Source organism: Crotalus tigris, unplaced genomic scaffold (genome assembly GCF_016545835.1).
Source record: "Crotalus tigris isolate CLP2741 ecotype Arizona unplaced genomic scaffold, ASM1654583v1 scf7180000018030.5226217, whole genome shotgun sequence".
NCBI classification, from domain to species: domain Eukaryota; kingdom Metazoa; phylum Chordata; class Lepidosauria; order Squamata; family Viperidae; genus Crotalus; species Crotalus tigris.
This window is the reverse complement of record NW_024096786.1, coordinates 1,989,078-2,012,857: the sequence shown is the minus strand read 5'-3', so window position 1 is coordinate 2,012,857 and position 23,780 is coordinate 1,989,078. Positions and strand designations below refer to the sequence as shown.

At 47.1% G+C, this 23,780-nt stretch overlaps 1 protein-coding gene across 4 annotated transcripts in view; it reads right to left on the bottom strand.

The window, feature by feature from the left end:
- The window catches only part of PHACTR2 (phosphatase and actin regulator 2), a 128,795-nt gene that overhangs the window by 55,712 nt on the left and 49,303 nt on the right, over positions 1-23,780 (bottom strand). The gene's annotated exons all lie outside the window — the stretch shown is intronic.

The window sequence follows — 23,780 nt, the reverse complement described above, 5'->3', positions numbered from 1 at the left end:
TCAAGAGAAATTTACCGCTCCAGTCTCCTTCAGCTACCTTGGAACTAAGTAGGAGATCATGTAGTTGGGTAGCAGTGAGGGGTGCAAAGTTCCTGTAACTTGCACGTGCAAAGTTTGCTGCCTGGGTGTTTTGGCGCGCTCAACAGCAATTCCTATTGGCTTTCGAAAGCCAATAGGGGGAATAGATGCAAAAGTTAAAAAAAAAAATCAAAAAAAGGTCCCGGAACGTCTTCTGAGCGTTCTATGAGGAAACAAAAACCCTGCATATTAGTCTTCAAATATAGAAAAAGAGGACATTTAGGAGGACATTTTCGAGAGAGGACAGAACTCACAAAAGAAGGATTGTCCTCCCAAAAGGAGGACAGTATATGGAAAAGGAGGACATTTAGGAGGACACTTTTCAAGGGAGGACAGAACTCAAAAAAGGAGGACTGTCCTCCCAAAAGGAGGACAGTTGGTCACCTTACAAAAGATGACACAGTTTAATGTGACAATGTTACCTGGTTTGGTAAAGAAATATCTGCAAGAAAACAACCAAGCTCAGAAATCACCAAGAACCCCACTGTTTAATCAAGGGGACCTGGAGCATGCCCATTCTGTCAGCTCTAATCACCCAAGTGGAAGCCTCAGGAGATAGGTGGTTCCTCAGCTATTTGCTCCCAAGACCAATTGTTTTTCAACTCTTTTTTTCACAAGGAAAATATTTTCTGTTATAAGTCTTAGGAATGCAATTTTATTCATGATAGCTCTAATATAGAACAATTAAAAGGATGCTTGATTTAATTTGCAGATTAATCATTTATAGGATGGATTGGTTTCAGTGAGAGCCGCTTTTGATTAACGTAGGCTGAGACAGACAGTTCTAAGTCAATGCTGTTGCTGCTTTTTTTTGCATTTGACTGTAGTTAGAAATGGATTTTATTTTGCATTTGACTGTAATAAGAAATGAAAGCGAAAAAATATTGAATTAAAATATCAAAGCTAAATCCTGTTTTAATGTGCAATATAAATTCATGCTGCGGAATGATTCTTTGCATGCTATTTGAGAACTATAGGAAAATAAGAGGTGGAAGGAATATCAACATGACTGCCACTTTGAGATATTTATAAATGTAATAAAGGTAGAATAAAAATCTAATAAATAAATAAATAAATAAATGTTCTGTTACACTGACTTGATTTACTCCTCTCTGGGTTATTCTGATAAGAATACAGTCCACAATGACTGGGAGTAAATTATGCCATCTACTTTCAGCCCCAGAAACCTCTACTGAGCATCATAAGCTGAAGTTATGACTATTACCTGAACTATATGGAGAACAAAAAGATCACTTGAATAAAACATGCAAAGATCACTCTATACTGTATTTGCTTTCCAGAGCTCTTTGGGAGGCCAATTTCTCTTTGAAAATTTTCCTATTATCTTTGAACCTATATTGTTTAATATGATTTACAATATAAAATTAAAATAACAAACTCTCAAATTACAGCCATGTGTTCTCTTTCACTGAAGCATGTATATTATTAAAGAAACAAGTGGTGCAAGAAATGGTTATTTTTATACAAGTCAGGTTTAAGTTCCTTCCATTAAAATGAATGCCTTTCTAAAGCATTTAAAAGGAGTGGTTGGTGACATTTTTTAACTTCTAAAGGCCTAACAAAAGCTTAGTCACCAGTATTTTGCACAATGTAATTTCTCAAATTCTGTTCCTATTCCTGCCCACAATCAACTGTTTCTTCATTTAAGCTTTTAATTTTGTTTTCTTTTATTACATTATGTAGGTGATTGCTAGTATATACTTTCTCATTTAGAACATGAAAAAATATGGAAAACAAAGATTAGAACAAAAGAAAGCCTTTTTCAGTTATATTTAGAAATTCAACTATAAAGATATACTTTATACTTGAAGAACATACTGCTTTTAAAGCCAAAGAATTTTATATCCTCTTTGAAAATCCATAGAATTTAATGGATGATTTAAACATAATAGTTTAACATCAGCAAATACACATAATGGCTAAAAGGCAGGGGGAGTAATTTGATTAACTAGGAATAAGATACCATGGTAAGCACTACCAGTCTCAAAAAAGAAAAGAAAAGAAATACTACAAAGTCATAATTTATGAGGTTGCTTCCTACTGCAGTATTGGCTCCTAGCAATTCCCTGGACAAATCCCTGCAGTTTTCTTCATAAGAGCTTGGAAATGGTTTGCCATTACCTGGTTCCTAGAGCTGAGAGAGAATGACTGACCCAGCGGGCTTCACGCCCAAAATGGGACTAGAAGTCACACTGTCCTGGTTTGTATCCTGGTGACTTAACCATTGGCTCTCTATCCTTTCTAGATCAACCAAGGATATTATCCACCTCCATTCTTCACCTGTCTCAGCTTTACAGGTAAGCAGATCAAATTTTTAAACAAAGAATTAAAATACAGCTTTAAAAAAAATGCTAAGAATGTCTCATGACCCCAAAGCATTGGCATTAAACACTAAGCTGAAGACCTGTACTTAAAAACTGGGGCTTAATTTAGCATAACCTTAAAAAATTAACACTTAGATAGGTCAGGAAGCCAAATGAAAATCCAGGAAATTGCCTGCATATATACTGATTTTCCTTAATGCCAGATTGCTCACTGTTAGATTGCGGGGGAGGAGGTTGAAGAAATTCACTTTTACTACTAAAACAGAATGCCCACAGACCATCTTATTGTATGCTGGAGAAAAGACATAATACGGGAAACCAAAAAATATACAAAAACGTTTAAGCTTTGCAATGGAAACACTGCGAGAGCCCACTTATCAAAGACCGTGCTAGTGCTAATGTCCATAAGCCATACGGAGTCTGCCAAGCAATTCATAGCACGAAAGTCATGCCATATATCTGTTGGGAAGACAGCAGACAGTGGGAAAGGTGCCAGTCTGACTTCAAGCACCTACTTTCATGCTGTGGTGGCATGAGAAGGCAATGTGGTACATAGCAGCAGCAGCCATAGTTAGACATTCTGTAACTGACAGTGTTACATCATGACAATGTGGCCTGACCACTCTCTAATAACTCTGGGCATTTCATGTTGCAAGTAATCCCAATCAAATCCCCTCCCATTAGGAACCCAGAGAATATCCCAGAACAGTGATGGCGAATGTTTTAGAGACCGAGTGCCCAAACTGCAACCCAAAACTCACTTATACATCGTCAGGTGCTGGGTGGGTGTGGCCCATTGGGTGGATGTGGCTGCGGTGGTAACAGCAGACTGGGTGGGACTAAAAAGTTCAATTGATCAATTCCAACTTTGCAAGATCTTTTTTTTTCCCATGAGAAGTTGAAATTGACTGATTGATTGAACCTTTTTTTTTTGTACATGGCCGCGGAGGCCTAAAGCAAAAAGGTTTTATAAAACCCAGATGAAGGCCTAGGACTGGGGCGATGGCGTGTGTGCCCACAGAGAGGGCTCTGAGTGCTGCCTCTGGCACCCGTTCCTTAGGTTCGCCACCACTGTCCCAGTACCCCCAGCAAGCAATGCCTTCTTCTGCAAACTTATCATTACAGTGTTACATTCATGTTCTGGCTTCCTCCTGGGAGCTTAGTGAGGCTGGAATGACAGTTATATTTGCGCACATGCTTAAGCAAGTTAGTTGAAGATCACTACTAGCAACAGAGGTACGTCATCAAGTTGAAGCTCTTGGGGCTGCCTTTGAGGAACATAGAAAGTTTCTTTCATTGTAATGTTATGTACATGTTTGTGTATCTGATCATGGGACTGGTATGTTGTGCTAACTCCATCCACTTGGATATTTTCCCTTGAGAGGGAACTGAAACGAATGTGGAGGGAGAGTAGAGAAGTCCCCCCCCCCCAGGGGCTGGGCAGGCTCTGACTGTAGGCTGAGCAGTTGGAAAGGGGTTTCCCTTGGGGTGAGCTGAGACTTTGGCTGTAACTGTAAGTCTGATAAGGAAGACCCCCCTCCCCAAGCTTCCCACAGGTTATTTTACACAGTGCTAGCCCCAATGCTGTAGAAATAACTGTGGAATGGGATGAGTAGAATCCACCAATATTTTAGCCTCTATTATCTTTAGACAGGGAGCCAAACTATGACGTCTGCCTGGGCTGAAGACCGAGTCAAGAATAGGGAGTGGCTACCCCAGGACGGGCGTGACAAGTTGGCTGACCCGATCTAATGGGCAGGAAGGCAGAGTTAACCCATTGGTGGATTAACCCATTGGTGGAGAAAAGCATAAAATAAGTTGATTCAGTAAGCAACTCAGCAGCAACAGAGAAGAACATACACAATCGAATAAAGTATATATAGCTGTATGGTATCGACAGCATGGATCTTTCCATTCCCAGTGTACCACATCTCCAATGTGATGCCAAACTTCCTAAAATGCACAACCCCTTGGCTCATAATCATCACTTCTTAGTGAAACAGATACAGGGGAAAAGCCTATGCAACACAGGTCTTGAGAAGGCAGTCTACAGAGATGACATATCAACAAAAGAGAAAATTCTCTTTTGTCAGTCAGAGGTATGTAAGATCAGAGGACTCAAGCAGTTCTCTGAATAGGGTTGAGAAACAGAACAGAAATTTAAAAAAAAAAAGCCTTCCTTTTTTCTTTTGCCAGAAACAGTCATGTTACCAGCAAAAACAAAACGAATGATTTCCCTGTATTTCCTGCTTCAGTGAAATTCACTGCTTCATTCTTCTTCCACATTAGCCACTTTGCTAGAAAAAATATATATTCTGAAGAAGTGATTTCATAGCAGCACAAAAAGATTCGCAATCTATCTTATACCCTTCCCTCCTAATATTTAATATGCCATGAAGTCTATAGGGTGATTGTGTGTTAAGAAAGATTTTAAACCTAATCCAAAAAGAATGTTAATTCTTTTTAACAGATTAAATTTAAAATCTTTCTTAAAAACAATATCAATAAGTTAACAAGTTTCTTAATGGATGCAGAACAGGTACTTGTGGTTCTCTTTATTCTTATTCACTGCACCACATCTCTCAATGGAACATTAGTAGAAAAGACAACAGAAAAAGGAAGACTAAGTTGCTGCTTCTCTAAATATTTTCAAAATTCCTATTGATGAATCATATTAACGTAATGAAAGAATTAACTCTATTATTAACCTTCCAGGCTGCTGGAATGGATCATTTGGCAAAAACTATGTAACCTCTGTTTGCTTTTCCCCTCCCCATAATTCTATTTTCTTTCTTAAAATAAATATATGTTAATAGAAGCAGAATTCTGAGGACTCAGTTGCTGTATAAGACTATTGTATTGTACACTATTTTTGAATGCTCTTAAAATAGATTGCACTGTATACTTAAGTATAAAAATATTCTTGCAGTGCGTATATTGTACTGAATTCCAAAAACTAATACATTTAAGCTAAACAATGTTATTGATGTTGCATCTAAAAATATTCTGAGCTTCTGAATCAAACACAGAAGGACCCAGTCAGCAGACCTTTGAGGGCCTGGGATTTCAGCTGCTGGATACTGGAACCCAGGTCAGTCTGTAACAAGGTTATCCTCATCTTATGACTTGATCGTGGGTACTAAGGGGTCAAACTTGCGTGTATTACTGAAACCTTGGAGAGGGTTGTTCCGGAGCTGCCACCCTTGGATAGAACATAAAAGCCTCTACAATTTCAGTTTATAAATGATGCCGTATATTTCCCACAGACTTCATTTCCTTTTCCTTCCCTGCTAGAACCCAGTGGTCTGAAACTTTAAATTACAACATACTTCAGCAGAGATCTCCTATGGTTTTCAAATGTTCAGTGGAACCCCCTGAATTATAACAGTGGAATAGTAAAATCCAATCCACTATTTCTTTACTGCAAGTAGTTCTTGCTTAACGACCTTTTTATTCAACAACTATCTGAAATTACGTTGGTCCTGAATATATGATACTTAACACCCGGTCTTTGAAGTCATAGCCACTGTAGTGTCCCCACTGTCACATGGTCAAAATTCAGGGTTTGGCAGCCTACCTGGGTTTACCACTGCAGGGTGCACTTCAGCTTCCACCTACCTGCCTACCTCTCCCCTTTTGCATGTCTCTGCCCTTTGGCACTGCTCCGTTGCCCTGCACTCTGCCATTCCCGTCAGGCTGCAGTTCATCACTCCTTGCTGGGCACGCCTACTCACCAGCAGGGAAGAAAACAACAGTGACGGTCACTGGGAGCAGTAGGATGGTAGAACCCAAGGCAGCTCACTCACCCTTTCATCCCAGACTTGACTGTGTTTGTGCTAGATCAGGGGTAGGCAATCTTGGCTCTTTTATGACTTGTGGACTTCAACTCCCAGAATTCCTGAGCTCAGGAATTCTGGGAGTTGAAGTCCACAAGTCATAAAAGAGCCAAAGTTGCCTACCCCTGTGCTAGATCAAATCAATCACTTACTCACTCATCAGCAGGCTTTCAAGTCCACCCAAGATTCACATTTTCCTGCCAGCTTCCCCACTGATTGCTTCTTGGAAGCCAGCAAGAAGTCACAAGATGGCCTAGTAGTCTAACGACCAACAATGGAGGGAGCTGCTGAATCGTTGTCACTAACTGACGTGGTTATGTGATATTACAGCTGCATGACTTAGGGATGGAAATTCTAGTCCCAGTTACTATCATTAACTGAGGAAAAACTGTATACATAATCAGGGATGGATAATATGTAACTAAATACCGTAGAAAGGAGTGAGAAATGTTCCATTCAATCTGTTTTGCACCCGCTATCATTTGCATTACCCTCAACTAACTTCAAATCTGATGCAGTAAATGTGCATTGAGCAACGCAAACTGCTTTTAAAAAATAACCTGCAAGACAGGCACTCTGTTCTTGGGTCTTGGCTGCTTGTTTTCCCTACAAGTCACTGCACAGTAACTGCCACTTCACTGTCAAAAACCAACAGTTGGGATTCCTGTCTGCCAACTAGTGCACAGTTGCATCAGTTTTTCTGCCTGCAGTATTAGAAAGACTGAACATTGCTTAAAGAAAACATCAGGGGCCTCTCACATCCCCAGCACATGCTAAGTGCATTCCCTGTGCAGAAACAATGACAAATGCTTCCGCAGTAGTACTCTGTTAAAAGCAAGAACAAAACAGAACAAAGTTGATTGTATCAATTTCAAAGGGAGATACATTTTTTTAAATTTTAACTCCTATGAGCCTTTGGGAAAAGCTCACATTCAGAAATCTTGCGTCTCTTAAATGCCAGGTACAAGAACCCTATAAATTTCAACACACATGCAAGCTAAAACTCAAAAGAAAAGCAGAAATATTGTGTAAAATTTTGTTTGTAAATATTCGGTTTACACAGGTAGTCCTCGACTTGCCATCATTCATTTAGCAACCGTTCAGCAGTGAAAAAAAAGGTGATTTGCAACTGGTCTTCACACTTACAATTGTCGCAGCAACCCCAGTCATACAATCAAAATTCTGGCACTTGGTAACTAGCATCCATTTACGACAATTGCAGCATCCTGGAGTCATGTGATCTCCATTTGCAACTTCCCCAATTGTCTTCCAATAAGCAAAGTCAATGGGACAAGGAGTGTTGGCTTACCTGAACGCCCCTTCTCAGCATAATGATGAAGAATCCACCAATGGGTTATTTCAGTCCTCCTGCCCAATCAGACTAAGTTATCAAGCTGTCACGCCCCTCCTTGACTGGAACCTCCCAGTTTCAACGACAGCGTAGTCAATGACAACAGTTCAACATGATGACTTTCAGAGCAGGTACAAGGAAAAAAACAAGCCCCTGGCACAGACCTAACTGACCTCTAGAGGGAAGGACGTGGATTCTTCTTCATCACGCTGAGAAGAAGCGTTCAGATAAGCCAACGCTCCTTCTCCAGCATGATGACTGAAGAATCCACCAATGGGATGTACCAAAGCTCCTGGTGTCCCTATGGGAGGGAGTCAGTTGGGGCCTGTGACCCTGATGCTGGCACTACCTGTTGGAGGATTCGTCTACCGAAGATGGCCTCAGCCGAGGCAAATTTGTCCAAACGGTAATGCCTAGTGAAAGGGGAAGGCGAGGACCATGTCGCCGCCCTGCAAATGTCCTCAATAGACGCTTGAGTTGCCCACGCCACCGATGTGGCAGCACTGCGGGTGGAGTGAGCTGTCACATGACTCAGAATGGGCAGGGCAAGTGATATGTACGCACCTGCTATGCAAGCCCTGATCCACCTACCAATGGTGGAGGCGGATACCTTTTGCTCCATGGATGAAGGCTGAAAGGATACAAACAGGGCTTCAGACTTACGGAAGGCTGCCGTGCGTTTGATATAAACAGCACAAGGCTCTACGTACATCCAATGAGTGCCATTGCTGTTCCCAGTCATGTGATGGGCGGGGACAGAAGTCTGGAAGAATAAGCTCCTGTGATCTACGGAACACTGTGTTTATCTTAGGGATAAAGGAGGGATCTAACCTAAGAACCACCCTGTCCTTGTGAAACATGCACAGGTCCTTCCTGATCAATTAAGCGGCCAGTTCCGAGACGCGCCTGGCAGAGGTATAGCTATCAGGAAGGAAACCTTAAGTGACAGGAACCGCAAGGAACAGGTTCTAATGGGTTCAAAGGGTGAGAAAGTTAGTGACTGCAGAACCTGGGGTACCTCCCAGGAGGGATACCTGTGAAACACGGGAGGTGTGCTATTGGTAACTTCTTTAAGGAAGGAGCGGACTGTAGGGTGCTGGGACAAGGACTCAGATGAGTCCCAGGAAAGCACCGTGGAGAGAGCCGCTACCTATCTACGAATGGTGCTGGGCGACAACCCCTTGTTGACACCCTCCAACAAATAGTCTAATACAGTGGTTCTCAACCTGTGGGTCGGGACCCCATTTGGGGTCAAACGACCATTTCACGGGGGTCGCCAAACAGTGCAGTCCACCATTTTCCCCCCTTTTCCTTAGCTGTGCTACTCCCTTTTATTCTATTGACTTTTGAAAGCCAATAGAATAGACTCTCTTGAATAGAGTCTAATTCTATTGGCTTTCAAAAGCCAATAGGAATTGTCCAGGCTGTCTCTGCCCTGCTAAGCCCACCAAAAGTCCCATTCTGCAAACGGTGCTGCACCAGTTGAGTAGTCCTCGACTTACGACTGGTTGAGTAGTCCTCGACTTACGACTGGTTGGGGGGTCGCGGCATTAAAAAGGTTGAGAATCACTGGTCTAATACCCTTGGGATGGTTACCTGGGACAGACTCACGTGATTCTTGTCACATCAGTGACAGACGTTCCTCCAAGTATGATCGTAAATACGATTAGTCGCCGGTCTTCTGGCAGCCTGGATCATGTCGATCACCCCTGACGAATATGACTCCTGAGTCAGGGTGCGGCATTCAAGTGCCAGGCGGCTTACTGTAGCCATTGGGGGTCGGGATGTTGTAGATCCCCCTGTGTCAACCGTATGCGACTGTCGGGGATCCGCCATGGAGCTGAGGTGGAGAGGCTCACCAGGTCTGCGAACCAGTCTTCTGGGTCAGTGAGGTGTAATAAAGATTAACTCCGCCTGCTCCTCCAGGACTTTCCTGACAACTGCTGGAAGCAGAGGCAGCGGGGAAAAGGCATACAAAAGGCCTTGCGGCCACGGGCTGCGTAGAGCGTCCGTTCCCTCCTCTCCCCGAGAGGGGAAGCGTGAAAAGAATCTGGGCAGCTGGGTGTTCTCCAGTGAGGCAAACAGGTCCACAATCGGATGACCAAACCTGTCCGAGACCTCCCCGAAGATATCCGGTGTAACTTCCACTCTGAATGGTCCACTATCGATCTACTGAGGAAGTCTGCCTGATGATTCGCCTCTCCCGAGATATGCTCGGCCCTGATGGAAAGCAGGTTGCTCTCTGCCCAGGAGCCCAATGCCCGAACCTCCATCATGAGTGACCTGGATCGAGTGCCCCCTTGCCAGTTCATGTGAGCTTTTGCAGCCACGTTGTCCATTAGGACCAGCACATGTTGCCCCTTGATCACTGTTTGGAAATGCTTGAGAGCCAGATGGATCGCTCTGAGCTCCAACCAATTTATGCTGTACCTCAGGTCTGCTTGTGACCACTGTCCCTGAGCCATCTGAGTTTGAAGGTGTGCACCCCAACCGAAGAGACTTGCGTCCATGGTCACAATGATACGGCGAGGCTCCCTGAAAAGAGTCCCCTTGCGGATGGACGAGGATGTTCACCAGTCGAGAGAGAGACACACCTGGCGAGGGATGCACACCAACTGACAGAAACACGTGGCAAGAGTCCGTGTCTATTACCGCGTCTAGGTGTGACAGGCGGGTCGAGAGAAATGTCTGCTCTTTTTGAAATTTATCAAGAACCCGTGGGTTCTGGAGAGTCCTGATAGTGAGGGCCAAGTCTGACTGGGCAGTCGTGACGGAATGTGATTGGATCAGTATGTCGTCCAGGTAACACTGGAGGCGCACCAGGACCAATCTCAAGTGAGCTGCCAGCACCGCCAGGATCTTGGTGAAGACCCTGGGGGTGGAGGAAAGACCGAATGGTAGGGCCCTGTACTGGAAGTGGCGGTTGAGATAACAAAACCGCAGAAACCTGCGATGCTCCAGGAGGATGGGAATGTGCAGATATGCCTCTGTTAGATCTATTGAGGTCATGAGATCTCCTCGCCTGACACTGCCCAAGATGGAATGGAGCGTTTGCATTTTGAACTTCCGGTACTGGAGATGGAGGTTCAGACCTTTGAGGTCGAGGATTGCTTTCCATCCTCCTGAGGATTTGGGGACTACAAATAGTATGGAGTATTACCCCTGTCCCGCCTGGTTCAGGGAGACCTCCTCTATGGCCTTGAGGCTCAGTAAGTGTTGAATGGCATCCTCCATGAGCCCTCTTTTTATTGGGTTTCTCATGGTTGGACAAGAGACAAAATGGTCTCTGGGTGTGGATATGAACTCCATGCCCATAGACCATTTCTCTTATGGTGCGCAGAACCCAGGAGTCTGTGGTTGTCTTTTCCCATCGGCAGATGAAAAGAGTGAGTCTGCCGCCAATGGGAGGGATCCCCCTAAGTCACTTGGTACGACGGAAGGGACGACCCCCTCTGCCACAAAAGGAAGACTTGTTCTGGGTCTGATACCGGGACTGGTCCCTATAGCTCGTCCTGTCAAATTTACGTTCTGTTTTGGGAGCTGAAGGCCAGTAGGATTGTCCCGTCTCTGCCGTAGCGCCAGTCCGAAATGACTGACGGCGACCATAGGGGAGCGCCGGCTAGCTCTCCTCGTCAAATGAAAGATGACTTTTTGCTTCTGTTTATTTTCTATGAGATACGGAGTTAATGCCTCCCCAAATAATCTGCCTCCCTTGAAGGGGGTGGTGGCTGCTCGCCACTTGTGTTTGCTTTCGGCCCTCCAATTTTTAAGCCAGAGTAGCCTCCAAGCGACTACACTGGAAGCCATTGCCCAGGCCGAGTGTTTGGCAGTGTATAAGGAGACATCTGCCATATACTCAGAGATCGCTTTGAGTTTGGTCAGGTCCTGGTGGACCCTAACCTCCTCCTCTGTCCTGTAACTGTCTAAGCCAGGTAAGGGAAATTCTAGCGAAGAATGAGGTGGAGGTTGCCGCCTTCGCTGCCCATGCAGATGCCTGGTGAACTTTGTGCAATGCTAGTTCAGATTTCTTATCTTCTGCCTTAAGGGCGTCAGAAACATCTGCTGGAAGACTGACTGCTGAGAAAAGTGGGGCTAAGGATTCATCCATTTTGGGCACCTCCAATAAGTCTGTCAAAATTTGGGCCATGTTCACAATCTTGCGCTCAGCCGCTCCCTGGGATGACTGAGGTGCCGGTGATTCCCATTGTCCCTGAATATTCTTCAGGAATAAGGGGGGACAGGGTATTTGTAGGTGTTTAACTACTGGTTCAGCGAACAGTGGATTCATGTTTTGAGCAGTCAAAGACTCTGGGGTGGGGACCGGGTCGGAGGTGAGCTTACCCGCTGCACAGGCCCTGCGCAATAAGGAAGGAAAAAGAGAGGTATTGAAGAGCTCTGCCATGGGCTGAGAGTCTTGTGGCGGCTCCTCGCAATCCGACCACCAGTCTGCACCTTCGTCATAATCCGAAGCATTGGAAGAATCGGATTCAGGTGAGTGGGATTGTGAGACCATGCCGGTACGATCGAATGTAGGACGTGATGAGGTAGTGGGTGCTGATGAGAACCTCAGTATGGGTGATGTTTGATGGTGACCTGATGAGGCCATGGCTTGAAGAACCGCCTGCGATATCAATGATTGCAGCTGGTCGGTAAAGGACGGCTCTAGCGGAGGTTGTAACCCCGCAGCAGTCGGTGTGAATGTCGCTATGGATGCCATAGAAGGGCCCGGCCGATCGAGGTCCTCCCCAAAGAGGGGTATCCCTCCCTGACCAAAGGTCTGAATCGAGACCTGCTGATGCCATGCCCTCATTGAAGCCAGTAGTTGCGCTCCTGCCTCAGGAGCTGCAGGTAGGGGGAGTGGAGGCATATGTTCTTGCCCAGCTGACAAGCGTTGGGCCAGGGAGAATTGCTTTTCCAGGCGTGCGATCGGCCTGCTTGTTGCTTGCCTTACTAGCCTTCCTGCTGTATTTGGATTTCGCTTTGGCCTTTCCCTTAGGCGCTTCTGGAACCAGATCGGCTTGGCTGGATTGGTTGTCCATATCCAAAGGCTATGGCTCAGTGAGGTCTGCCATGGTGATCGAGAAGTGTCCCAGATGAGGCTTTGGAACTGGCTCACTCTGCAAGAGACGTCAGTTGCCCCCCGTGGAGGGACTGACTGCACATGGATTAACCTGAGCCAGCCCACTGGCTAAGCCGGACTCACGCTGGGTGCTACAAAGCACTCGTCACTAAGGCTAAGGACAATCTGTATGCCAGTCCTGAGGCCAAAATAGTGATAAAATCACACGCATCTCACAATAGTGGCAATGGTCAGGTCCTGGCAAGCAACCACTAGATGCAGAGTGGCAGAGACTAAGGCGTAGGAGTGTTAGGCAAGCAGGGCTTAATAGATCTTCTTGTCAGCAAGTTGGTAGGGATCCACAAATCTTGTTGTGATTGTAATATCTTATTTCAATTAGAACAGTGCATCCAGACTCCTAAACTTAAGACTAGATTTAGTCCAAAATAATTATATCTATATCTATATTTTAAATTGGTGTGAGCAAAGCACACAAAATGGCGCCTGCGACTGGGAGACAATTCTAGAACCTTCCCTATGGAAAGTTCCTGCCTCACAAAATGGCGGTCGCACTGAACCCTCGGGGGGGGGGAGGTCTGACGATCAAGGCTTGGATTCGATCTATAACAAGGCCCTGCAATGAAATCTAGAGCCTCCAAGTTTCTAAAGATCGAAGGGGTGAGATTAAGTAATTCGCGCCTAACAGCTGTTTGGCGCAACGGTGCTCACGGTGCCTTAGCAGGGCCTCCTTCTTTTCAAAAGGCAACCGGAGCAAAGAGAATTGAAGTATTCCACTTGTCCCCTGCAGCGCTTGCAATCTGTTCTATTCAGCCTGTCAGCCAGCCGAACAGGCTTCGACAAGAAGCTGGAGACTGAACGGTTTCAAAATGGCCGCGAGCGATGGAGTGCCGACTGAGTCCGGTCAGAGGTATAAGGCCACATGGCCTCAAAATGGCGGCCGCGAGAGGAACTGGATGCCCCTGAAAGGGAAGTGGGAAGGAGATTCAGCCCCGGCTGAGCTATAGGGAGAAGGGAGTCACCCCCCCCCCGTATCCTAAAATGGTCTGGGAATGAGACTCAGCTAACTGCTGAGTTTAGGAGAGAACAGCCACCCCTCCCCGAAAGTGGAGAGGAATACTTCTTTTCCCCCCCTGTTTAAAGGGAATAGGGGACAGAATCCCCTGTAAAGGGAATAATCAGAGGCTGGGAGTCTCAAATTCTCCAATTCAAAGAATCCACTAATGGGTTTAACAATTTAATTTAGTCTAACCTGCCATAAATGAGGCTGAGAGTCAAGTTATCACGTCCTCATGGGTGAAAGACTAAGGTGAAACTGGGAGGTTCCAGTCAAGGAGGGGCGTGACAACTTGACAACTTAGTCTGATTGGGCAGGAGGACTGAAATAACCCATTGGTGGATTCTTCAGTCATCATGCTGGAGAAACTGGATTTCCCTTAATGACCGTGTGATTCCTTAAATGCAGTGATTTGCTTAACAGTGACAAAAAAGGTTGTAAAACTTGTCGCTATTCATTTAACAACCATCTTGCTTAGCCACACAAATTCTGTATTGTGATAATACATTGAGGACTACCTGCATTACCATGATGAACTTGCAAGGCTTATATACTGTTATCAGAAGACTAATACAAGATAATTATATTAATAATTATTCTCAGCAGACCTGCTTTGCCTATAGCAGGAGTATTTTTAATATAAAACTATAGGGAGATACATTCTGTGGGTTTAATTGGACAGTTCTTCCTTTCTTTCTAATTTTAAAATATTTTTTTAAAAAAATACAAAAATTCCATCGAAATCTTCACTCTTTCATAAAACAGATTTGTTCACTTTAGCACAACAGATGCCTACATTATCTAAAAAAGGCCAAAAATATGACATCATATGCTGCCTAGAAATGCACAGAAATTACTACCAAGATGGATTGAAAGGAGATTCAATAAATCGATAGAGAATACGTTTATTAAAGTTTGCCTGCTTGTAAATGCTACCGAGAATACAAAAATACCATTTGCTCTCATGACATGCTTCTACCTCCACAATGCTATTGGCCACTCTGAAACAGGATGCTAGACTAGCAAACTTTAACAATCATCTATCAGTGTTTTCTGTATGTCCTTCATTGCTAAATTCTGATCAGTATTAAGCAAGTCACTGTAGTGGTATCATTATTGTACTAGAGGAGATACTAAATGGGTCTTGTTTATGTAAACATGAATTACTTTGAGTATTTTCACAATACTCAATGTGGGGGTCAATTTCATTATCTCACACAATCATTTATCTTATCTAAAATGTTTTCTTCAAATTTTGAATTTACATTTTCTCAACTAATATCTGCCCACTTAATCTGACAATATTTTGTCAACAATCAGCTTGAATACTTGAAAATAGCAGTAACTATACAGCCTCCTGGCTGCATTTAGAAAATTCTGTGCATATATTTGAAAGATACAAATGGACTTTTAAGGTCAGGTACATAGTAAAAAATATATATAAGACTAAAAAATAATAATGCATATATTATGCATATATATGCATAATATAGTGCAGTACTGCAGGCCACTTTAGCTGACTGTGTTCAGCAGGTCAGCGGTTCAAATCTCACCGGCTCAAGGTTGACTCAGCCTTCCATCCTTCCGGGGTAGGTAAAATGAGGACCCAGATTGTTGGGGGCAATGTAAATATATATATATATACATTGCTTACTGGTGTACACCGCTTAGAGAGTGCTTGCACTTAAAGTGGTATATAAGTCTCATAAATAAATAAATAAATAAATTTGATTTAAATCAAAGCATTTTGAATTTTCAGAAATCTTGATTTTAATTATAAAATATATTGTCAAGCCCCTAAAGGCTTGCCATACGAACGGGGACGGGGGAGCACGGATAACGACCTACCAACCCGGGAAACAGCTGAGCATTGCCCCGCCACGCCCCATGACTGCACCAGCCGAACGTCAACTGAGCAGACATCTCCGCGGGCTGCGCCACAGACGCCAGCGAAGCCTAAGGGAAGCCAGTCACCGACGGGGTCGGAGGACCATGAATGCCAGCTGCGCTTTACGGAAGGGAGGGCGATGGACGGGCCATCTGGGGCCGAAAGGACTGCACTCCGGCGGCCGGACCCAGCAAAGGGGGGTGGGGGGTTATCCTTTCGCAACCGGGACAGTAGGCAGGGTAAGATTGGCGGCGGGCAACTGACGCGCAGTTCGGGCGCACGGACAACGGGGGGTGGGGGCGGAGTTCCGTCGGGGAAAGGGAAAGCACAGGGAAAGGGTGGAGCATTTATTCATTTGAAGCGGATGGTGGTTTGGAACCGGGGGCGGACCCAAAGGGTGGAGCACACCAATATATGGCGGTGGGAGGTAACTAACACCAGTGCTGACTTTGTCTCACCTGCATAATAAAGTGCTTGTTGGGTGTCAGTGTGTGCCGGTCTTCTTTGCCTTCGCGCTACGGACGACATCGGATATTCTGACAAAAAGTCAGCACTCCACACTCTTCTAACGTTTCCCCAGCCTCCTGCTCCCACGTGCAGGCTCAGGTATGGCAGAGGGAACGCAGGGCCCCGCCCTGGCCGAGGGAGAGGTGGCGACCGACGGGGCTGCGGACGCGGTCCCAGCGGCGGAGGCGGCGCCAGCCCAGCCAGCGGTGCGGCCCAAACTGCTACTGTCTGCGGTCCCAGGACTCGACGTGGGGGAGGTAGGGGCCGCTAAGCCACAGGAGGAGTGGTGGCAAAGCCCGGCAGTAACGGGATTGCAAACCGAACAGTTAATAACGCCGAAGCCGAAGCCCAGACTTTCGGGGTGGAGGGAGAGACGCGCCACCATGGAGGATGATGAAGACTGGAGCTACTCTACGGCCCCGGGCCAAGAGACCATGGATATATTGCGCCATCGGTTTGGCGAAGCAAGCTACAGGGGCGCCGCCGATGTGTGGCGATCGGAAGGGGATGCTGCGGGCCGCACCCCCTCATCTAGGTTCCGCCTGAGTAGTCCGCGGCTGCGGCTGCCTACTCCCACGGGTGGGTTGGGAACTCTGGGTCTCCCTTCAAGCAGGCTACCGGGCCAGGCGCACTCAGCTCAGCCGGACGGGCCCCGGGACGGGGCAAAAGGTTCAGCGAGGCCAGGGGGTGTGGAGCAGCAGGGCTTCACGGCCGGGTATCCGAACCTCGGGCCAGGCCAACCCCAGGGGCCGTGGGGGCCAGGCTATCCATGAGGGGTTCCTCCTATCCCGGTCACCTTTGATGGGAACCCCGACCACCTGGCAATGTTCTTAGGCCAGGCCATAAGTCATCTGGACCAGTTTGCACAGCTGTATGTATCCCAGTGGGCTATGGTCGGCGCCATTACCGCCGCCTTACGCGGGGAGGCGGCTGCATGGGCAGCCGACCTGTACAGCGACCATGCCCGAGAGTTGGGGAATGCGGGGCTGTTCTTGGACGCGCTGCATGGGAGGTTTGAGGATCCCACCCGGGCGCAGAGGGCCGAGGCAGACCTGCTGGCGCTTCACCAGGGGAACCGCCCGGTCGTCGAATACGTACGAGAGTTCCGGAAGTTAGCCGGCCGATTGCAGTCTTCATGGCCGGAGCGGATGTTGGTACACCAATTCAGAGCAGGCCTAGACTATGACCTACGGCAAGCCTGCGTGTACCGGGGTGTGGCCAACAGATTGAGAGACTGGTTTAGGGTGGTGGTCGAACTCGAGGCAGGCCTTAAGGCTGTATATCGAGGGATTGGGGACGTCCCGCGGCCGCGGCGTCTCGGAGAGAAGCCTCGTGAGGGAAGCCAGGACCAACAGCGGATAACGCCAAAACCACCCGGAGCGTCAAAAGAAGGCGGCTTCCGATGTTTCCGCTGCGACCAACCGGGCCATCGAGCAGCCGACTGCCCAGCACCCAGCCCCCGTAAGGGCGCAACAATTGGTAGAGCCACGCCCGTAAAGAAGACGACGGAAAGTTCGAGGGCGACTATTCAACAGCCAACCCCAGGGGCGAACAAGGGGTCTCCGGTCATGGCGGAGTCTACGGTTATGGCACGGTACCAGCTGGGAGACGAGGAGGACAACCCTGACGACGTATTGGCCGATCCAATGGTGAGTGACCCTATTAATCCATTTATCCTCCCTATAGTTCTCACGAGTCCGGTAACAGGGGTGCAGAAGGAGTGTCAAGCCTTGATCGATACGGGGTGCACGCGGTGTCTGATGAGTAGGAAGGTAGCGGTGGATAGTGGGTTCCGGATACATCCATTACCGCAACCAATACGGTTCGAACAGGTGGATGGGTCCCTGTTGGGAGGAGTCCCAGCAACCCACGTGACGGAACGGGTACGCATGGACCTAGGAGATCATTGGGAGGTCTTGCGATTCATTGTGGTGCCCACTTTGACGGAGACTGTCATATTAGGGTTGTCCTGGCTGGACAAATGGACCCCAACCATCTGGTGGGAGGGAGGGTACCGTAAGGTGCGTCTGGGGAGGGGCCCAATGCCAGAGACTGGCAGTAATGGAGGCCAGTTTCCTGAGGTTCCGGAGGTGACGGCGCAACTCCAGGAGGGGGAGGGGGAAGTAACATACCCTGAGGAATACAGGGATTTAGCAATGGTCTTCAGCGAGGAGGAGTGTAATCACCTGCCCCCTCACCGGTCAACGGATTGCGCCATAGAGTTATTGCCGGGGGTTAAACTCCCGAAACCAAGGATGTACGCTATGACATCACCAGAGGTGCAGGAACTCCGTAGATATATTGACCAGAATTTGGCGCGGGGGTTCATCCAGCCTGCTAGGTCACGAATAGCGGCCCCCGTACTGTTCAAGGAAAAAAAGGATGGGTCGTTGCGCTTATGTGTTGATTTCCGAGGGTTAAATGCAGTATGTGTTGAGCATGTATACCCCCTCCCCCTAATGAAGGATTTGTTAGCGCACCTGGGAACGGGACGTATATTTACCAAATTGGACTTACGGGAGGCTTACTATAGAGTACGAATCAAGGCTGGCGACGAGTGGAAAACGGCATTTAACTGTCCGTTGGGTAGCTTCCAGTTTCGCGTCATGCCGTTCGGGTTACGGGGGGCCCCGGCGGTGTTCATGCAGTTGATCAATCAGGTATTGCATGAACACCTATACCGCGGGGTACTCGTGTACCTAGATGATATTCTAATATACACCGCAACAAGGGAGGAGCATGTCAGTCTGGTGAGGCAGGTGCTACGGAAGTTATTGGAGGCACAACTTTATGTAAAGTTGTCTAAGTGCGAGTTCCACCGGGAGCGATTAGATTACCTGGGCTACCGTATATCGGGGAGCGGGGTAGAAATGGACCCGAGCAAGGTGCAAGCAGTACAGGAATGGCAAGCGCCCCAGACGAGACGCCAACTGCAAAGTTTTCTCGGATTCGCGAATTTTTATCGCCAGTTCATTCCGTTATTTGCCACCGTGGTGCATCCCCTCACGGAACTGCTACGGACAAGACACCTGGCGACGAGACCTCGCCCGAGCCAACGAATAGAGTGGACTATGAGTTGCCAAAAGGCATTTGAGACGCTGAAAACGTTATTTGCCAAAGAGCCCGTATTGCGCCACCCAGACCAGAGTGCTCCATTCGTAGTACAGGTGGACGCAAGTGATGTGGCAGTGGGGGCAGTGCTGTTGCAGAAGAACAGTGGGGGAGCATTGCAGCCATGTGCCTATACCTCGCGGAAGTTCACGACGGCCGAGCGTAGCTGGACCGTCTGGGAGAAGGAGGCCTTCGCGATCCGCTGGGCTCTAGCGACATGGAGGCATTTGTTAGAAGGGGCCAAGCAGCCGTTTGAGGTGTGGACAGACCACAAGAATTTAGAGGCGCTACAGACCCCGAGGCGCTTAGCCCCCAAACATGTCCGGTGGGCCCAATATTTCAACCGGTTTCGGTTCACACTGAGGTATGTGCCGGGAGGAAAAAACTTTCTGGCCGACGCATTGTCGCGGATGCCGCAGTACCATAGCAAGCGGGAGGAGGTCATACAAGCACTAGTGCCGCCTCCGCGGCATGATACCGCTAAGACTGTAAGTCACAGGTCTCAGGTAAGTGACCTAGCGGCTATTAGAGCTGCCCTGCCGACGGATACATGGGCGAATAAGCATTCAGGGTGCTTGACAACTCGGGACGGTGTGGCATGGAAAGGCGGTAAGATATATGTGCCCGAGAAGCTACGCTTAGCCGTACTCCAACAATGCCATGACGCAAAACAAGCGGGCCATTTTGGGTTTATAAAGACCCTACATCTATTACGACGACAATTCTGGTGGCCCAAACTGAAGGTAGATGTGGAACGGTATGTCAGAGGATGCCACGTATGCGCCAGTGCCAAACCCCGAGTAGGGAAACCCATAGGGTTGTTACAACCAGTGGCTGATCCATCCCGGCCGTGGGAAGAGATCGCCATGGATTTTATTGTAGACCTGCCTGGCAACCGGGGCTACAACGTGATATGGACCGTGATAGATCTCTTCTCCAAACAGGCGCATTTTATCCCATGCAAGGGCCTGCCATCAGCGCGGCGGTTGTCACGGTTGTTTATTCAACACGTTTACCGACTCCATGGCATACCCAGAAGAATTGTGTCGGATAGAGGGGTGCAATTCACCGCGAGATTCTGGAGGGAGTTCGTTCGTACGCTAGGGTCCTCACAGGCGTTGAGTTCAGCGTATCATCCGAGCACCAACGGGGCGGCAGAAAGGGCAAATGCCATGGTGGAAAGATACCTCCGGAGTTATGTGTCATTTCAGCAAACGGACTGGGTGGACCTCTTGCCGTTTGCTGAAGTGGCGTATAATAACACTGTCCACAACAGTACGGGATATACCCCGTTTAAGATAGTATATGGGATGGAGTTTAACCCCATTCCCAACCTGTCACCAGAGGTAGCTAGCGGCCAGACCCCTCAAACATGGTACGCCCAGATCACAGGGTTGTGGGACCGGGTGAAGGAAGCACGGAGAAAGGCCGAGGCCGCTGCCAAACTCCAAGCCGACAAAAGACGAGCAGAGCACAAACCGTTCCAGGTGGGAGACTGGGTATATTTAGCCACCAAGTATTTACGCTTGCAGGTGCCATGCAAAAAACTGGGGCCGAAATATGTGGGTCCCTTCCAGATCCTCAAAGTAGTCAACCCGGTGACGGTTCAATTACGGCTACCCGCCTCTCTAGGCAAAGTTCATCCCGTGTTCCATAGTAGCCTGCTCAAACCTGCACATAAAAGTCCCTACGCTGACGGAGCACCCGGGCCGGTCTCGGGGTCCCATTATGAAGTGCAGGAAGTCTTAGACTCACGTAGGCGCTATGGTAAGACCCAATACCTCCTTCGATGGAAAGGATACCCGTTGTCGGACGCAACCTGGGTGGGAGAGGAGGATATAAACGCACCTAACCTAATCCGAACGTTTCACCGTAAATGCCCGGGGAAGCCAGGGCGAGACAGATGTAACATGGTACATTCAACCCCTTCCCTTTCTTTTCCAGGGGGACACGTGGTAAAGGGGGCCGCATGTCAAGCCCCTAAAGGCTTGCCATACGAACGGGGACGGGGGAGCACGGATAACGACCTACCAACCCGGGAAACAGCTGAGCATTGCCCCGCCACGCCCCATGACTGCACCAGCCGAACGTCAACTGAGCAGACATCTCCGCGGGCTGCGCCACAGACGCCAGTGAAGCCTAAGGGAAGCCAGTCACCGACGGGGTCGGAGGACCATGAATGCCAGCTGCGCTTTACGGAAGGGAGGGCGATGGACGGGCCATCTGGGGCCGAAAGGACTGCACTCCGGCGGCCGGACCCAGCAAAGGGGGGTGGGGGGTTATCCTTTCGCAACCGGGACAGTAGGCAGGGTAAGATTGGCGGCGGGCAACTGACGCGCAGTTCGGGCGCACGGACAACGGGGGGTGGGGGCGGAGTTCCGTCGGGGAAAGGGAAAGCACAGGGAAAGGGTGGAGCATTTATTCATTTGAAGCGGATGGTGGTTTGGAACCGGGGGCGGACCCAAAGGGTGGAGCACGCCAATATATGGCGGTGGGAGGTAACTAACACCAGTGCTGACTTTGTCTCACCTGCATAATAAAGTGCTTGTTGGGTGTCAGTGTGTGCCGGTCTTCTTTGCCTTCGCGCTACGGACGACATCGGATATTCTGACATATATTTAGATACATCCTTTATATTTCTTATTTTTAAGGTATTCTGATATTTCGGTTATGTTGGTTATTGTTATTGTCTCTTATATGTGACTTTGTGTTTTTTTAATTGTACTGTGATATTTTAACTATAATTTATTCTAAGTCAGAAAGAGCCTGTTTTGAATTGTAACAGGGTTGAAGTATATTTAACTTGGCTCACTCAGCTGGAAAGTTTTGGTCTTCCTAGAAATTCTAGGGGTCTGAAAAGATACACATATACAGAGTAGCAGGTATTTTGAAGGCCTTTAAAAAAATTACTGAGTAGAGCCTGAAAATGAACTGAAACCCAATAAATATAGCAAAGCTCTGTCACCAAGAATGCAATTGAGTTACCTCCTTCAAGCATTTATGTTCTGCACTGACTAGAATGGCTGGATTTTTGCAAAAGGTGCACCATGTACCATGCATCAAACAGGAGGATTTCACAGTCTGGTTATCTGAAGACTATTTCTGTCTCAAGAGACCAATTGCAGGTGCTCCGAGTCAGATGGACAATTTGTGTCGTCAATCATTAAGTGTCCTACAGTGATTGGAAAGATGAAAGCCATCTCTGAAGAGGGTGAACAGAACATAGTTAAACTACTCATCACAGAAACTATTTGTTTGGACTAAGTTTCACCTTATTGTTTTTCAGTTATTACTACAGTTAAGTCCTCAACTTACCACAGTTCATTTATTGAGCGTTCAAAGTTATAACCACATTGAAAAAAGTGACTTATGACCATTTTTCACACTTGCGACCCTTGCAGCATCCCCAGTGGTTGTGTGATCAAAATTCAATACAGGTTAAGTCCTCAACTTACAACAGTTCATTTATTGAGCGTTTAAAATTACAACCGCACTGAAAAAAGTGACTTATGACCATTTTTCACACTTGCGACCCTTGCAGCATCCCCATGGTCATGTGATCAAAATTCAGATGCTTGGCAACTGACTCGTATTTATGACAGTTGCAGTGTTCTGGGGTCACATGGTCACATTTTGCAACCTTCTGACAAGCAAAGTCAATGGAGAAGCCAGATTCACTTAACAACCGTGTCACTAATTTAACAACTGCAGTGATTCACCTAATAACTGTGGCAAGAAAGGTCGTAAAATGGGGGAAAATTCACTTAACAAATGTCTCATTTAGCAAACAGAAATGTTGGGCTCAATTGTGGTTGTAAGTCGAGGACTCCCTGTGCTTCAATATAAAGTCATGTTAAGACTGAAGATTTCTCTGAAGAGCTACTTGTCTTGCTTCACAAATCTGCTGTTGCAGTTTTGCTCTATTGTGCAAATACCCTTGCTATCTTCTTCCTTTCCCTCCATTAGAAGTAGTTCTCGACTTACAACTCTTCATTTTGTGACTGAAGTTACAACAGCACTAAAAAAAAAAAGGCTTGTGACCAGTTTTCTCACTTACAACCACTGTAGCATCCTCATGGTCACCTAATCAAAATCTTTTGGCAACCGAGATGTATTTAGGACAATTGGGACTGTTCTGGGATCATGTGATCATCCTATGTAACCTTCCCAGATGGCTTCTGGCAAGCGAAGTCAATGGGGGAAAACCAGATTTGCTTAACAGTTGCATGATTCATTTAATAACTACAGTGATTCGCTTAACAACTGTAGCAAAAAAGGTTGTAAAACGAGGCACAACTCAGTTAACAACTGCCTTGCTTAGCAAAGGAAAATTTGGGCTCAATTGTGATCGTAAGTCAAGGACTACCTGTAGATGACCAGAATTTCCTTCCGATGGTCAATGGAGGAAGTAGAAAATAGCAGTCAAGCAGACCTTTCTCCATTGTCTTTCTTCACTGGTTCTGTTTGATTTTCATGAGGAAAACGGACCAGACTCTTGCCAATTGCATGCCTATTCCCTGTCTGGGTTAC